The sequence below is a fragment of the Lampetra fluviatilis genome, chromosome 59 (assembly GCF_964198595.1).
Source record: "Lampetra fluviatilis chromosome 59, kcLamFluv1.1, whole genome shotgun sequence".
Classification (NCBI taxonomy): Eukaryota; Metazoa; Chordata; class Hyperoartia; order Petromyzontiformes; family Petromyzontidae; genus Lampetra; species Lampetra fluviatilis.
Window position 1 is genome coordinate 3,471,621 of NC_136333.1, and position 18,089 is coordinate 3,489,709.

Genomic DNA, 18,089 nt, shown 5'->3' on the forward strand with positions numbered 1-18,089 from the left:
ATATGTGTGTGCGTTTAGGTCCATGTGTGTGTGTAAGTCGATGTGTGTTTGTGTCTTTTTAGCCCGGGCAACGCCAGATGTCTGTGTGTGTACGTCGATGTGTGTGTAAGTCCAAGTGTGCGTGTCAGTCGCTGTATGTGTGTGTTAGTCGATGTGAGTGTGTGTTAGTCGATGTGTGTGCATGGCTCCATGTGAGTGTGTAAGTCACTGTGTTTGTGTCTGTGTGTCAGTCGATGTGTGTGTGTACATCGATGTGTATGTGTGTGTGAGTCCATATGTGTGTGTGTTAGTCCAAATGTGTGTGTAAGTCCATATGTGTGTGTGTAAGTCAATGTGTGTGTGTGAGTCGATATGTGTGTGTAACTCCATGTGTGTATCTAAAGTCGATGTCTTTATGTGTGTGGGTCAATGTCTGTGTGTGTAGGTCGATGTGTGTGTCTGTCTTTTTTGCATCGGGCAACACCGGCTACTTATGTTATAAAGGGGCCCTGCACAAAAAAAAAATCACGTAAATATTTAAGCACAATTTATTTAACTTGCATAGCGAATCTTGATTTTAAGCTTTCGTGACTGCAGGAATCCATACTCGTTGGTTCTTTCGGTAAAGTCACGTAGGTATGAAATAAAATAGATCACGACGTTTCGATCGCAACACAAGCGGTCATCCTCAGGCGGAAATAATACAATCCAGCAGTGTAACTGCTGAACCAGCGAGAGAGAGCAGCTACAACAATATGTGTGACGATGGGCAAGCAAGCGGGGTCTGAGCTGGAAATGAATTCCATCCACGGACCCAAGCACGTCAGTTGTGTTCATGGGGGAGATTAGGGAGAGAGAGATTAGCATGAATGAGCTTCCGTCACCGCATAAGAGTATCATGCGCACAACAGCAGTGTTAATGAGAGATTAGCACTATGAGAGTGCAATCCACAGGGCACGTGAGCCTGATTGCACCTTTGCATAGCAAAGTAGTTGTATTTTTTAATTAGCTATACAGCCAAATAATACGACAAATCGCTAACTTTAAACACCCAGCCGTTCGTAAAAGTCGAAGGCGGTATAGTACTGTAGTAATTGAGCAAGTGCAGAATCACTGAACTGGAATTGATGGCTTGAAAGCATTTAGCGCGGGGCCCTTGAGAAGTGCGGAGCCATGTGTAGTGGCTACTACATATGTAGTAGCTATGCAGTAGCTGCTACATATGTACAGTGAGGGAAAAAGTATTTGATCCCCTGCTGATTTTGTACGTTTGCCCACTGACAAAGAAATGATCAGTCTATTATTTTAATGGTAGGTTTACTTGAACAGTGAGAGACAGAATAACAACAACAAAATCCAGAAAAACGCATGTCAAAATTGTATAAATTGATTTGAATTTTAATGAGGGAAATAAGTATTTGACCCCCTCTGCAAAATATGACTTAGTACTTGGTGGCAAAACCCTTGTTGGCAATCACAGAGGTCAGACGTTTCTTGTAGGTGGCCACCAGGTTTGCACACATCTCAGGAGGGATTTTGTCCCACTCCTCTTTGCAGATCTTCTCCAAGTCATTAAGGTTTCGAGGCTGACGTTTGGCAACTCAAACCTTCAACTCCCTCCACATATTTTCTATGGGATTAAGGTCTGGAGACTGGCTAGGCCACTCCAGGATCGAAATGTGCTTCTTCTTGAGCCACTTCTTTGTTGCCTTGGCCGTGTGTTTTGGGTCATTGTCATGCTGGAATACCCATCAACGACCCATTTTCAATGCCCTGGCTGAGGGAAGGAGGTTCTCACCCAAGATTTGACGGTACATGGCCCCGTCCATCGTCCCTTTGATGCGGTGAAGTTGTCCTGTCCTCTTAGCAGAAAAACACCCCCAAAGGATAATGTTTCCACCTCCATGTTTGACGGTGGGGATGGTGTTCTTGGGGTCATAGGCAGAATTCCTCCTCTAAACACGGCGAGTTGAGTTGATGCCAAAGAGCTTCATTTTGGTCTCATCTGACCACAACACTTTCACCCAGTTGTCCTCTGAATCATTCAGATGTTCATTGGCAAACTTCAGACGGGCGACCCAAAAAAAACGGCCCCGTGTACACTTTATGTGATATCTCCTTTATTTATTCACCGATTGCCCTTATTTTACAGGACATGGCAGAATCAACGACCGTGAGTACACCAAGACCCCAGTGGGAGCTGGGACAAAGAATACACTGTGTTAAATTTTACTACAAGACAGGCTCGTTTAAGAAAGCCCAGGACAGTTTCATGCGTCAGTTCGAATGTGAAAAGGCTCCATCCAAAAGCAGAATTCAGAACTGGGTGGCCCACTTCGAGAAGTATGGGACCGTGGAGAACATCAACGCTGCCAGTGAGAACCGTCCAAGCCACTCGGGACGTCCCAAGAAGCGAACAGCCGAGCTGGTCGAAAGTGTGAGAGAGTCTCTCCAGCAGAGTCCGAAACGCTCTGTGCGTAAGCGAAGTCAGTCCCTCGGTATGTCCCGTGAGACTTGCAGGAGAGTGCTGGTGAACGATATCAGGGCTTACCCATACAAAATACAGACGCTGCAGACCCTTACAGCCTCAGACAAGAAGCAGAGGAGCGCTATGGCAGTCAAGATGCTCGAGAAGATCGAGGAGACACCAAGTTCCCATAACCTCCTTTGGACCTCAGATGAAGCCCACTTTCATCTTGACGGAAAGGCGAACTCCAAGACAAATGTCTTCTGGGGGTCCTCCAGACCCAATGAAGTAGCCACCAAGCCCTTGCACTCTCCTAAGTGCACGGTGTGGGCTGCAATCTCGGCCAGAGGCATCATCGGACCAATCTTCATCGAAGAATCTGGCGCAGCAGTGACAGTCACCAAGGAGCGGTATGTGGAGGTCCTCAAATCCTTCAAGAGTGAGCTCCAGACCCTCTACCCGTCGCTCATGAGCAAGTTCTGGTTCCAGCAAGACGGAGCAAGTTCTCACATCTCAAACCTGTCCCGAGATTGGCTGAAAGAGAACTTCGGAGGCCGAGTGATCAGTCTCAAGACTGATTTTGAGTGGGCACCCCATAGCCCGGACCTAAGCCCCCCAGATTTTTTTCTTTGGGGATATCTTAAGGACAGAGTCTACACAGGGAAACCCAGAACCATCACGGAACTCAAGGAAACCATCAGGGAGGAGATGAGAGCCATTACCAATTTAGTCTGTAAGAACGTCATGGACAACTTCGTGCTGCGCCTCAAGAAATGCACGGAGCTAAATGGAGGCCATCTAGAACACATGCTGTAGAACGGAGAAAAAAAGGCCAAAGACCCTAGTGTTTTGATTTGATGTTTCGAATATAATAAACTAGTTATGACCAAAGTTTCATTTCGTTGGGACAAAACACTAAGAAACGGGGCCTAATTAGAGTTGGGGCCCGTTTTTTTTGGGTCACCCTGTATATGTGCTTTCTTGAGCAGGGGGACCTTGCGGGCGCTGCATGATTTCTGTCCTTCACGGTGTAGTGTGTTACCAACTGTTTTCTTGGTGACTATGGTCCCAGCTGCTTTGAGATCATTGACAAGATCCTCCCGTGTAGTTCTGGGCTGATTCCTCACCGTTCTCATGATCATTGCAACTCCACGAGGTGAGATCTTGCATGGAGCCCCAGGCCGAGGGAGATTGACAGTTCTTTGTGTTTCTTCCATTTGCGAATAATCGCACCAACTGTTGTCACCTTCTCACCAAGCTGCTTGGCGATGGTCTTGTAGCCCATTCCAGCCTTGTGTAGGTCTACAATCTTGTCCTTGACATCCTTGGAGAGTTTTTTGGTCTTTGCCATGGTAGAGAGTTTGGAATCTGATTGATTGATTTCTTCTGTGAACAGGTGTATTTTATACAGGTAACAAAGCACTCCCTTTAAGAGTGTGCTCCTAATCTCACCTCGTTACCTATATAAAAGACACCTGGGAGCCAGAAATCTTTCTGATTGAGAGGGGGTCAAATACTTATTTCCCTCATTAAAATGCGAATCAATTTATAACATCTTTGACATGCGTTTTTCTGGATTTTTGTTGTTGTTATTCTGTCTCTCACTGTTCAAATAAACCTACCATTAAAATTATAGACTGATCATTTCTTTGTCAGTGGGCAAACGTACAAAATCAGCAGGGGATCAAAACGTTTTTTCCCTCACTGTACATGATGGCAATCACCGTCACACCTCCACCCACTCCTCAAGATCCTCCTGAAACGAAACCTGAGACTCAGCGAAGCCTTCCCTAGCTGGGCGATCGACTGTAACAACAACAACACTCATCACGTCATTGTTGTTGTTGACGTTGTCCACGTAAACTACGGAGCGACAAGTGAATGGCGTGTAAATGTTGTGGATTTACTCTCGAACACACAACCGGTTAGCGCTGTACTAGTAAAGAATTGGCCATGTTCTGTATACGTGACGCAAACCTCACTAATTGGCTCTGTCGGGTGGTGGCGGGTTTAACGACACCACATTTATATATTCACGCGAACTAACGCCCCCAAAAAACCCCTGTGCTACGGATGATGTTGGTCGCGCAAGCCCTCAACAGAAGGGCTATCTTTCGATGTAAAGCTTTCGTGACTGCAGGGATTCATCTTCTTGGTTCTTTCGGTAAAGTCACATAGAAGGGAAATAATAAAATAATAAAAATAAAACATAATGAAATAATACAATTCTCACGACATTTGGCCACAACGCAAGCAGCTGTCCTCAGGTGAAGAACAGGTCTGTCGGGAAGACAGCGTCTGAATGAAACACCCCAGGCTTGGAGCGTATATTTAAGCTGGGTTGGAGGGGGAAGAGCGCCTTGACAAGGTGCTCTTCCCCCTCCAACCCAGCTTGACGATTGTTTTATGATGCATGTTGGAAGCAATTCATGTTGTTTTCATTCTCATCCTTGCATTACGTGGTAATGCTCCATCACATGTTTTAAATCTATTTACACAGTGAATATTGATATGGAGCTTGACTTTTAATAAAACTTAATCACAAATCAAATCGCAAAATCTGTCAGAAAAATCGCAATGAGATATTTCCCCCAAATCGTTCAGCCCTAGTGGCCAGCACCACGCCCGGCCGCCTTTGTCTCCCCGTCGAACGGACATCAACGACGGTCACTTCCATCGCCGCGCTCTCAGATGCGCTTCTGCGGCCCGTCTGGAACGTTCTTCCTTCCGAGATTAGGGAGCCACTGTGGAGCTTTGCTGCACTTTGAAATCATCATCATCATCATCGAGATTTACAACCTCGTTTCTTTAGAGAAAAAAAGTTGTGTGTAGTTTATTGTCCTTCTCCCGCTCCTGTGATTAGCACGGTTAGCTACGTACGGTGCGAAAGAAGTTCAACATACACACATCCCATAGCCTAACACTGCCCATAGACTCAACACTGCCCATAGACTAACACTGCCCATAGACTCAACACTGCCCATAGACTCAACACTACCCATAGACTCAACACTGCCCATAGACTCAACACTGCCCATAGACTCAACACTGCCCATAGACTCAACACTGCCCATAGACTCAACACTGCCCATAGACTCAACACTGCCCATAGACTCAACACTGCCCATAGACTCAACACTGCCCATAGACTCAACACTGCCCATAGACTCAACACTGCCCATAGACTCAACACTGCCCATAGACTCAACACTGCCCATAGACTAACACTGCCCATAGGCTCAACACTGCCCATAGACTCACACTGCCCATAGAATCAACACTGCCCATAGACTCAACACTGCCCATAGACTCAACACTGCCCATTAACTCAACACTGCCCATAGACTCAACACTGCCCATAGACTCAACACTGCCCATAGACTCAACACTGCCCATAGACTCAACACTGCCCATAGACTCAACACTGCCCATAGACTAACACAACCCATATACTCAACATTGCCCATAGCCTAACACTGCCCATAGACTCAACAATGCCCATAGACTAACACTGCCCATAGAATCAACACTGCCCATAGACTCAACACTGCCCATAGACTCAACACTACCCATAGACTAACAAGGCCCATAGACTCAATACTGCCCATAGACTCACACTGCCCATAGACTCAACACTACCCTTAGACTCAACACTGCCCATAGACTCACACTGCCCATAGACTAACACTGCCCATAGACTCAATACTGCCCATAGACTCACACTGCCCATAGACTCAACACTACCCTTAGACTCAACACTGCCCATAGACTAACACTGCCCATAGACTCAACACTGCCCATAGACTCACACTGCCCATAGACTAACACTGCCCATAGACTAACACTGCCCATAGACTAACACTGCCCATAGACTAACACTGCCCATAGACTCACACTGCCCATAGACTCAACACTGCCCATAGACTAACACTACCCATAGACTAACACTGCCCATAGACTCACACTGCCCATAGACTCAACACTACCCTTAGACTAACACTGCCCATAGACTAACACTACCCATAGACTCACACTGCCCAGAGACTAACACTGCCCATAGACTAACACTACCCATAGACTCACACTACCCTTAGACTAACACTGCCCATAGACTCAATACTACCCATAGACTCACACTGCCCATAGACGACTAACACTGCCCATAGACTCAACACTACCCATAGACTCAACACTGCCCATAGACTAACACTACCCATAGACTCACACTGCCCATAGGCTCAACACTACCGATAGACTCAACACTACCCATAGACTCAACACTGCCCATAGACTCAACACTACCCATAGACTCAACACTGCCCATAGACTCAACACTGCCCATAGACTCAACACTACCCATAGACTCAACACTGCCCATAGACTCAACACTGCCCATAGACTCAACACTAACCCATAGACTAACACTGCCCAAAGACTCAACACTGACCACAGACTCAACACTACCCATAGACTCAACACTGCCCATAGACTCAACACTGCCCATAGACTCAACACTACCCATAGACTAACACTGACCACAGACTCAACACTGCCCATAGACTCAACACTGTCCATAGACTCAACACTGCCCATAGACTCAACACTACCCATAGACTCAACAGTACCCATGGACTCAACACTGCCCATAGACTCAACACTACCTATAGACTAAACACTGCCCATAGACTCAACAATACCCATAGACTCAACACTGCCCATAGACCCAACACTACCTATAGACTCAACACTACCCATAGACTCAACACTACCTATAGACTCACCAGTACCCATAGACTCAGCACTGCCCATAGACTCAACACTGCCTATAGACTCAACACTGCCCATAGACTATCACTGCCAAAAGACTAACACTGCCCATAGACTTACACGACCCATAGACTCACACTACCCATAGACTCAACACTGCCCATCGACTCAACACTACCCATAGACTCAACACTGCTCATAAACTCAACACTACCCATAGACTAAACACTGCCCATAGACTCAACACTGCCCATAGACTCAACACTGCTCATAAACTCACACTACCCATAGACTCAGCACTGCCCATAGACTCAACACTACCCATAGACTCAACACTGCCCATAGACTCAACACTGCACCATAGACTCAGCACTGCCCATAGACTGAACACTGCCCATAGACACAACACTGCCCATCGACTCAACACTGCCCATAGACTCAACACTGCCCATCGACTCAACACTGCCCATAGACTCAGCACTGCCCATAGACTCAACACTGCCCATAGACACAACACTGCCCATAGACTCAACACTGCACCATAGACTCAACACTGCCCATAGACTCAACACTGCTCATAAACTCACACTACCCATCGACTCAACACTGCCCATAGACTCAGCACTACCCATAGACTCAACACTGCCCATAGACTCAACACTGCACCATAGACTCAGCACTGCCCATAGACTGAACACTGCCCATAGACACAACACTGCCCATCGACTCAACACTGCCCATAGACTCAACACTGCCCATCGACTCAACACTGCCCATAGACTCAGCACTGCCCATAGACTCAACACTGCCCATAGACACAACACTGCCCATCGACTCAACACTGCCCATAGACTCAACACTGCCCATCGACTCAACACTGCCCATAGACTCAACACTACCCATAGACTCAACACTACCCATAGACTAACACTTCCCATAGACACAACATTACCTATAGACTCAACACTACCCATAGACTCAACACTACCCATAGACTCAACACTGACCATATACTCAACACTGCCCATAGACTAACACTGCCCATAGACTTACACTGCCCATAGACTAACACTGCCCATAGACTTACACGACCCATAGACTCAGCACTGCCCATAGACTCAACACTACCCATAGACTCAACACTACCCATAGACTCAACACTGCCCATCGACTCAACACTGCCTATAGACTCAACAGTACCCATGGACTCAACACTGCCCACAGACTCAACACTACCTATAGACTCAACACTACCCATAGACTCAACACTACCCATAGACTCAACACTGCCCATAGACTAACACTGCCATAGACTCACACTACCCATAGACTCAGCACTGCCCATAGACTCAACACTACCCATAGACGCAACACTGCCCATAGACTCAACACTACCTATAGACTCAACACTGCCCATAGACTCAACACTACCCATAGACTCAACACTACCTATAGACTCACCAGTACCCATAGACTCAGCACTACCCATAGACTCAACACTACCTATAGTCTCAACAGTACCCATGGACTCAACACTGCCCACAGACTCAACACTACCTATAGACTCAACACTACCCATAGACTCAACACTGCCCATAGACTAACACTGCCATAGACTCACACTACCCATCGACTCAGCACTGCCCATAGACGCAACACTGCCCATAGACTCAACACTGCCCATAGACTCAACACTGCCCATAGACTCAACACTACCCATAGACTCAACACTGCCCATAGACTCAACACTACCCATAGGCTCAACACTACCCATAGACTCAACACTGCCCATAGACTCAACACTGCCCATAGACTCAACACTACCCATAGACTCAACACTGCCCATAGACTCAACACTACCCATAGACTCAACACTGCCCATAGACTCAACACTGCCCATAGACTCAACACTACCCATAGGCTCAACACTACCCATAGACTCAACACTACCCATAGACTCAACACTGCCCATAGACTCAACACTGCCCATAGACTCAACACTGCCCATAGACTCAACACTGCCCATAGACTAACACTGCCATTACCTCAACACTACCCATAGACTCAACACTGCCCATAGACTCAACACCACCCATAGACTCAACACTGCCCATAGACTCAACACTGCCCATAGACTCAACACTGCCCATAGACTCAACGCTGCCCATAGACTCAACACTGCCCATAGACTCAACACTACCCATAGACTCAACACTGCCCATAGACTAACACTTCACATAGACTCAACACTGCCCATAGACTCAACACTACCCATAGACTCAACACTGCCCATAGACTCAACACTGCCCATAGACTCAACGCTGCCCATAGACTCAACACTGCCCACAGACTCAACACTGCACCTCGGATTAGCACGGCTGGCTACGTACGGTGCGAACGAAGTTCAACATACATCACCTGCAGCTGAGAGCGGTGACATCGCTGCCGTCCTTCGTTCAGCAGCAGCAGCAGCAGCGTCGCTCGCCTCCCTCCCCTCCCCTCAACGCCGCCTCCTCTGTCTGGACTGGCCGCTGGGAGGTGGTCACCACCACTACTCGTGGTGGTGGTTGTGGTGGTAGTAGTGGTTGTTGGTGGTGGTGGTGGTAGTAGTGGTTGGTGGTCGTAGTAGTAGTAGTGGTTGGTGGTGGTTGTGGTGGTAGTAGTGGTGGTTGGTGGTTGTAGTAGTGGTGGTTGGTAGTGGTTGTGATGGTAGTGGTGGTAGTGGTTGTGGTGGTAGTAGTGGTGGTGGTGGTAGTGATGTAGTAGTGGTTGGTAGTGGTTATGATGGTAGTAGTGGTGGTGGTGGTAGTGGTTGTGACCTAGTAGTGGTGGTTGTGGTGATAGTGATGGTAGTAGTGATGGTTGTGGTGGTTGTGGTGGTAGTGGTGGTGGTTGTGGTGGTGGCTGTGATCGTTGTAGTGATGGTTGTGGTGGTTGTGGTGGTAGTGGTGGTGCTTGTGGTTGTTTTCACCACGGACAGAGAGCGAGCGAGTTGACACCTCGTGTCGTGAGCAGGCGGAGTGGAGTGTCGCCCCACGCACGCGACAAAGACAAAGCTCCCCCGGGTAGCCTCAACAGAATGTAAAGAGCAGCCTTCGTCTCCCCTAGTGGCGATTGTTTACACGTCGCGAGGGATACCCAATTTGAGGCCGAGTCGACCTAGAGGACTCCCAGGTAACTCGCTAGTAGATCCCCAAGGACCAGGTCCTGGCCTTTTGTCGACTTTGTCTTTTTTTACTGTTGGGGTCAAGCGCCGTGAAGCGAACAGGGCTCCGTGAATCCAGCACCGGCACAGCGAGAGGGTGGGTGGGTGGGCAACCCCCACCACCACCCACCCACCACCACCCACCCACCCCCACCACCACCCCCATCACCTCCACCACCACCACCTCCACCACCCCCACCACCACCACCCCCACCACCCCCATCACCTCCACCACCCCCATCACCTCCACCACCACCACCACCTCCACTACCCCCACCACCACCACCCCCACCACCTCCACCACCACCCCCACCACCCCCATCACCTCCACCACCTCCACCACCACCACCACCACCTCCACCACCACCCCCACCACCACCACCACCACCCCCACCACCACCCCCACCACCACCACCCCCACCCCCACCACCCCCACCACCACCACCCCCACCCCCACCACTCCCACCACCCCCACCCCCACCACCCCCACCACCCCCACCACCACCACCCCCACCACCCCCACCACCACCACCCCCACCACCACCACCCCCCACCACCCCCACCACCACCCCCACCACCACCACCCCCACCACCACCACCCCCACCACCACCACCCCCACCACCACCACGACTGCTGCGTAGTCGCGAGTGACGCACGCGCCTTGCTACCGTGAAGGTCACAAACACAGACGAGATGGCTCCGCCTCACACCCCCCTCCCCCTCCTCCCCCTCCTCCCCCTCCCCCACCTCCCCCCCCACCTCCCCCCCACCTCCCCCCCACCCCTACCCCACCCCCCTCCTCCCCCTCCCCCACCTCCCTCCCACCCCTACCTCCCCCCACCTCCCCCCTCCTTCACCGACCTCCCCAACTCAAAACCCGCGCCTGCGCCTGGAGCCAATATTTGGCTAAATTCGTATCCACTGCGGGGTGTCTCTGTGCGCGCGTGTTTTATAGTTTAGAAAATTACCCAAGAGATGTTTTACGGATTTTCTTTTTTCTTCTATTCGAAGCCCGCAGGCCCATTCGCCACGTGAGCGACCAGCCAGTGGGCCAGACAGCTTTGGGAGACAAAGGCGGCCGGGAGTTGTGTGGAGCACACCGCCGCCAACTTTAGGTGCACTGGGGAGGGGAGGTGGATCTTTGTCCTTTGTTCTTATTGAAATATTCTGGGGGTGAACCACTTTGCCTGTGCCAAGGTAAGTGATTCGCACGCTCGAGTGTGTGTACGGCGCGAAAGAAGTTCAACACACTGGACTTACGTAGACACGCACAAGCAAAGATCACGATCCCTCGCCCCCCCCGTATCGCCTGACCTAGACTGTAGGCGCAAGTGCTGTTAGCAAGCGCTCAGTAAGACCCGCACGGCACACGAGGGCATGGCGTGGCCAGCACCACACCCGGCCGCCTTTGTCTCCCCAGTGGCGGTTGTTTACTTCGCGTGGGACACGTAACCCACGTGCGCACACACACGCACACACACACACGCACACACATACACACACACGCACACACACGCACACATACACACACGCACACACACACACACACGCACACATACACACACACATACACACGCGCGCACACACACACACGCACACACGCACACACACGCACACGCACACACACACGCACACACACACACACGCACGCACACACGCACACACACACATACACACGCGCGCACACACACACGCACACACACACACATGCACACGCGCGCACACACACACGCAGACGCACGCACACACACACGCACACACACACGCACACACACACACGCACACATACACACACACGCGCGCACACACACACGCACACACGCACACACACACGCGCACACACATACACGCACACACGCACACACACACCCACACATACACACACACGCACAAACGCACACACACAAAACAACAACCAACAACCGCCATTCGCCACTAAGTGGCGGTGACGTCACCGCGACGCTTGTGCCAGGCCAAGTGCACCTTGAGGCCACGTGAAGTGTCGAACGCCCGCTGGCAGGAGGTCACGGGGCAGACCCAGCAGGTGCCACGGGTCGACTGACCGAGATGACCGAGATGACTGGCACATACACACACGCACACACACACACACACACCCACGTGCACACACACACACGCACACACACACGCACACACACCCACGTGCGCACACACACGCGCGCGCCCTTTCGCATAGCTGCGCACTTGCTCACCACGACGAGTCTGGCTCAGAAATCGCCGATATTCAGCCGTCTGCTCGACGCGTGATTTACTCGTTGGCGCGTTCCGCGAGGTTTGCCGCGGGGACTCTGTGATCTTCAAACCCAGAGCCATCGTCAGGGATGGAGAGAGAGAGGAGAGAGAGAGGAGAGAGAGAGAGGGGGGTGTGAGATGCGGGAGGGTGCTATTAGAAGCCACTGAACCCAACCCACCCACCCAGCCTCTCTCTCCTGCTGTAACCAGTGGGATTAATACAAATTGCCAGCCAGCCACCCACCCCGGATCTCCAACTCGTTCCACTCCCGTGACCCTCATTCGCCTGCGACACCTGCGGTTCATCTCCACGATGAAGCAGACTCCGCGTCTGGAAACGACGATTCTGAGACACACACACACACACACACGTACGAAGAAAAAGATAAAGATCCCCCGTATAGCCTTAACAGACTGTAGGGGCAAGTGCTGTTAGCGAGCACCTATGAAGGCCAGAACGTTAATTTTGGAGCTTTCGTGACTGCAGGAATTATTCTTTGGTTCTTTCGGTTAAGTCACGTCTAAAGATAAAATAATAAATTAAATAATAGCATATTACGACGTTTCGATTGCAACACAAGCAATCATCATCAGGCATAAAAGAAATAGCAACAAAAATTCTAACTAGAAAACTATAGACAGACATACAAGCAGACAGACATCACAAAGGACTCTTTGTGCCGATATGTGTTCTCTCTCTGTGTGTCCTTGTGATGTCTGTCTGTCTATAGTTTTCTAGTTAGATTTTTGTATGCTATTTCTTTTATGCCTGATGACGATTGCTTGTGTTGCAATCGAAACGTCGTAATATGCTATTATTTAATTTATTATTTTATCTTTAGACGTGACTTAACCGAAAGAACCAAAGAATAAGGCCAGAACGGCACACGAGGGGGTGGGTGGCCAGCACCACGCCCGACCGCTTTTGTCTCCCTAGTGGCGATGTTTACTACACACCGTACCAGGTACTCATTTGAGGCTGAGTCGACCTAGGAGAGGCCCAGGACCGGTTCAGGTAATCGTCACTGGTGTTGGCCGTGAGCGGGAATCGAACCCGTGTCGCCGGGTTCAAAGCGCAGCGCGCTAACCGCTACACCACCGCTCTCCATCCACACACACACATGTACACACACACACGCATACACACACACGTACACAACAACAACAACCGCCATTCGCCACTAAGTGGCGGTGACGTCACCACGACGCTTGTGCCAGGCTATGTGCACCTTGAGGCCACGTGAAGTGTCGAACGCCCGCTGGCAGGAGGTCACGGGGCAGACCCAGCAGGTGCCACGGGTCGACTGACTGAGATGACCGAGATGACTGGCTGATGCATCACCTGTGCCCCCTACTGTGCCAACTTGCTGTGCTTTAGCCACCCGGCGCTCCGCTCGTTGTTGTGAGCATCGCTCCTCCGCCCTCCGTTGTTGTTGGAGGGCGACTGCCTCCAACTGCCCAGCAGCGTCCTTCACGAGCCTCCTCCACTGAGGCCGATCTTGACACCGCTGGTACCACTCATCGGCCAGTCCACTCAGCTCCACGTCCTCCTGTACCACATCTCTCCATCTCTTCTCTAGCCCGTGCCGCGCCCGTTTAGCCCCCTGGATCCGGCCGAACAAAAGCTGTTTAGGCATGCGGTGGCTGGGCATGCGGGCTACATGACCCAGCCAACGCAGCCTTGCCTGCCGGAGGAGCTCATCGATGGGACTTTGCCCAGATCTTTCAAGGATTTGTGAGCGCCTCACACAATCCAGCCTGGTTAAACCCAGGATGGATCGTAGACAGGCCAGCCTAAATGTTTTTAACCGGTGAAGATGCTCGATTAGGGGGGTCCACGTTTCGCAAGCGTAGACAAGGGAGGGAATGACCGTGGCCGAGAAGACCTGAAGCTTCGTGCGGAGCGACAGACGAGGTAGCTTCCACACAGCGTTACGCAACCGATGAAAAGATATTGCCGCTCGACTGATTCGGAGTGAGACACACACACGTACACACACATACCAATACCCACCTATGTGACGGTGGCGTCACCACGGCGCCTGTGCCAGGCTAGGTGAACTTTGAGGCCGCCACGTGAAGTGTAGGAGACTCTCTGCTGACAGGAGGAGGTCTTGGGACAGACCCAGCAGGTGCCATGGGTTGGCTGACTGAGATGACCGGTAAATGCACCACCAGCTGTATCCCCCTTACTGTGCCAGGCTAGGTGCAGGAGGTCACGGGACAGACCCAGCAGGTGCCACGGGTTGGCTGACTGAGATGACCGGTAGATGCACCACCAGCTGTACCCCCCTACTGTGCCAGGCTAGGTGCAGGAGGTCTCGGGACAGACCAAGCAGGTGCCACGGGTTGGCTGACTGAGATGACCGGTAGATGCACCACCAGCTGTACCCCCCTTACTGTGCCAACTTGCTGCATTTTAGCCGCGCTCCGCTCGTTTGTTGTGAGCGTCGCTCCTCTACACCACCCACACACACCACCCACACACACCACCCACACACCCCACACACACACACCCCACACACACCACCCACACACACCACCCACACACCCCACACACACACACACCCCACACACACCACACACACCACCCACACACACCACCCACACACACCACCCACACACCCCACACACACACACCCCACACACACCACACACACCACCCACACACACCACCCACACACACCACCCACACACCCCACACATCCACTCACACACACACTCACACACTCACACACCCACACTCACACACCCACACACACCCACACTCACTCACACACTCACTCACACACACACTCACACATACACCCCCACGCTCTGAAACAAACGCACGCGCCGCTCTGTAATTGGACGGCCGCGCTGCTGATGACCAGGTGCCAGCCCCGTGAGTTACGGGAGTCGCGGGAGCCCCGTGAGTTACGGGAGTTGGAGCCGCGTCCTCCACCACGCCCAGGAATGTCATCCGAGATCACTGCCTCGCACCCTGCTGAGCGTGCAGCAGCAGCAGTAACAGCAGCAGCAGTAGCAACAGCAGCAGCAGCAACAGCCGCAGTAGCAGCAGCAGTAGGAGCAGCAGCAGCCGCAGCAGCAGCATCAGCAGCAGCAGCTGCAGCAGCTGCAGCAGCTGCAGCATCAGCAGCTGCTGCAGCATCAGCAGCAGCTGCAGCATCAGCAGCAGCTGCAGCATCAGCAGCAGCTGCAGCATCAGCAGCAGCTGCAGCATCAGCAGCAGCAGCAACCCGGCGGCCCATGTTCGATTCCGGCTCACGGCCACCACCAGTGGCGAACATCTGAACCGGTCCTGGGCCTCCCATAGATCTACTCAGCCTCAAATGAGTACGCCTGGTGCGGTGTGTAAACAGCAGCACTGGGGAGACAAAGGCGGCCGGGCGCGGTGTTGGCCATACGGGTCTTCAAGCGTGCTCGCTAACCGCAATGGTCTCAACGTTCTGTTACACGGCTATACGTGCAGGGAATCTTTTTATTCGTGAGTGTGCCAGGCTAGGTGCACCTTGAGGTCACGTGAAGTGAGTAGGGCTCGCTGGTAGGTCACAGGACAGACCCAGGTGCCATGGGTTGACTGACTGAGATGACACAGCTGATGCACTACAATTGGTCCCCACTCTGCAAACTCGCTGCGCTTTATCCGCCCGGCGCTCCGCTCGTTGTTGTGAGCGTCGCTCCTCTGCCCTCCGTTGGTGTTTCAGGGGCGACTGCCTCCAGCTGCCCAGTAGCAGCGTCCTTCACGAGCCTCCTCCTCCACAGAGGCCGACCTTGACACCGCTGGTACCGGTCTTCGGCAAGTACCAATCCACTCAGCTCCACATATTTCTGTACCACATCACTCCATCTCCTCTCTAGCCCGTGCCGCGCCCGTTTAGCCCCCTCTATCCGACCAAACAGTGGCTGCTTGGCCATGCGGTGGCTGGGCATGCGGGCTACATGACCCAGCCAACGGAGCCTCGCTTGCCGGAGGAGCTCACTGATGGGACTGGGTCAAGATATGTCAAGGGTCTGTGAGATCCTCACACGATCCAGTCTGGTTAACCCCAGAATGGAGCGTATACAGGCGAGCCTGAATGTTTCAAAGCGGCGCAGATGTTCCTTTAAATGGCGGGGGTCCATGTTTGTCAAGCGTGGAGAAGGGAGGGCATCACCGTGGCCGAGAAGACCCGAAGCTTCGTTGCGGAGCGACAGACCAGGTGGCGTCCACACAGTGGTTGTTTTTTGCCGCCGATGAAAACGATAATGCCGCTCGACTGATTCGGAATGAGATCTCCGTTGCCAAACCGCAGCTGGTCACGAGCACGCTGGCCTGGTTCTAGTTCTAGTTCATTTAATAGGTATGGCCCTGTGAGCCATTCGGCTCTTGAATTGGGTGCAACCGCAACAAACAAAAAACTAAAACATGAACAAGAAAACATCTTAAAGTGAATATGTGACTGAGTGCAAACAGAAAATCCAAGAAAAGACAGCAAAATATTGAAGAAAAAGCACCGTACACCAACGCTGTGTGCAAAAATCCCAGTGGGATGCAAGTCAAACAACAACAATAACCACAAGACAACTTAGATTAAGGCCATCAGCCTAACTCTGTACTACAACAAACAAACATGGCCAAACCAAAAACTTGTCGAAAATCACCAAAATAAAGCCATAAAAGCAATGCAACAGCGATCATAGGAACTGTGATCGAATTTTCACAATAAACGACATGAACAACACGTACCACCAAAACCCTGCAGCCATAGCTGGCTGCATGAGTCTCTACACAACAGCAGGAGGAGGAGCAACAGTCGGAGTTTGGTGACGGGGCACCCCGCCACGTCACCGACGGGGAAGCTTGTTGGGCTTGACAATGTTTGATACATTTTGACTTAAAACTGTCGTGACTGCAATAATGAATATTCTTGGTTCTTTCGCTAAAGTCACGTAGAAGGGAAATAATACAATAAAACATAATAAAATAATTCTCACGACGTTTCGGCCACAACGCAAGCAGCCGTCCTCAGGTGGAGACCAGGTCTGTCGTGGAGACAGCGTCTGAATTCAGATCTGGTCTTCACCTGAGGACGGCTGCTTGCGTTGTGGCCGAAACGTCGTGAGAATTATTTTATAATATTTTATTATTTTATTATTTCCATTCTACGTGACTTTACCGAAAGAACCAAGAAGAAGAAAAAAAGTGTTCGATACATTTTGACTTAAAACTGTCGTGACTCCGGTCATTTGGGCGGGTTTCGTAGCACAGCGCGCTAACCGCTGCACCACCGCTCCACGCACGTGCACACACAGGCAAAGATCCCCCCCCGTATAGCCTGCAACAGACTGTTGGGGCAAAGTTGATGTTGGCGAGTAGCAGCACCTGCGAAGGTCGGCACGGCACACAACGGAATGGGTGGTCACTAACACACCC

General features: G+C 51.4%; 1 protein-coding gene across 2 annotated transcripts in view; it reads right to left on the reverse strand.

The window, feature by feature from the left end:
- Positions 1–10,515, reverse strand: part of LOC144950694 (uncharacterized) — a 39,316-nt gene extending 28,801 nt beyond the window's left edge. The window contains exon 1 of one of the 2 annotated variants that reach the window (XM_078880766.1): positions 9,633–10,515. The gene's annotated coding sequence lies outside the window, so the exon portion shown is untranslated. Of the gene's footprint in view, positions 1–9,627 lie in introns of both variants that reach the window. The other variant, XM_078880764.1, reaches the window with a different exon arrangement.
- Between the last annotated feature and the right edge of the window lie 7,574 nt (positions 10,516–18,089).